Consider the following 1,009-nt stretch of genomic DNA (forward strand, 5'->3'; position numbering starts at 1 on the left):
GTGAGCACGGAAAACTGCAAAAGATGGATTCAGACAATCGGAAATAAAACAATTTAATAATAATACTAGTGACGAGAAGGGAGATAAAGACACTGCCACCGACAACAGGCTGCATAGAGGCGTGGACGCGGTGTCCCTGAAAGAAAGTCGCTTGAAACAACCTGTAATTTTCATCAAAATACAAAGACATTGTTACTGTACTACACTCCAATACTCCTTTCGACCCGTCCTGGGGGGCCGTATGGGTGACCCGGGGGGCCGATGCTGCGGCGGTGATGAGGGTCCGGGGAGGACTACGACAGGTCCACACGCATGAGCTGACCCGGGCGAGTTCATCATCAGACTCAAGGTGTTTTCATTACACAACCGCGCCCACCTACCTCAACCAGTCAAGAAGAGGAGGTGTGTGTAGCGCGGGGTGGTCCGTGGTCCGGGGGGCGCGGTGGGGCGGGGGTGGGGTGGGCCGCCGCGGTGAGGTAGGGCGGGGCGGGTTGGGTCGGAGGACTTTATTACGAGCAGCACGCCCTCGCCTCCTCCCCGCAGCGGGACGAACGCGCTAGACGCGCCACTGACAATCCACGTAGCCGCAGAGCGAAATGCACACGCGTCCGCAACCGCAATATAAAAAAAATAAGAAATAAAAGTCGGAATAATTTTTCAGTGTTATTTCCCCGAGCAGATATTAAAACCGGCGCGTGAAGTGGGGCAGGGCGCGGGCTGCTGCGCGGGGGACGAAAGGGGGAGCGGCAGACAGTGAGCAAGCAAGAGCGTTTGTGGAAAACAAAAGAAAAGGTTTCCCAGAGAGAAGCGTAATTGGTTTGTAGGATATGGCCGTATAGCCCATAGCCAAATCATGTATCAGCCATCAATTGAGTCGTCGTCACCCCCTCCCCCCCCCCACACACACACCTTTTCAACGTATATCCACTACCTGGAACGAACCGTTGACCCCCGCCAATAATATGACTGCTGGGGGTCCAGGTGATCACACGCTACTGTCCTACCCCCC

This window comes from Frankliniella occidentalis, unplaced genomic scaffold (genome assembly GCF_000697945.3).
Source record: "Frankliniella occidentalis isolate FOCC.00 unplaced genomic scaffold, Focc_3.1 Scaffold393, whole genome shotgun sequence".
Classification (NCBI taxonomy): Eukaryota; Metazoa; Arthropoda; class Insecta; order Thysanoptera; family Thripidae; genus Frankliniella; species Frankliniella occidentalis.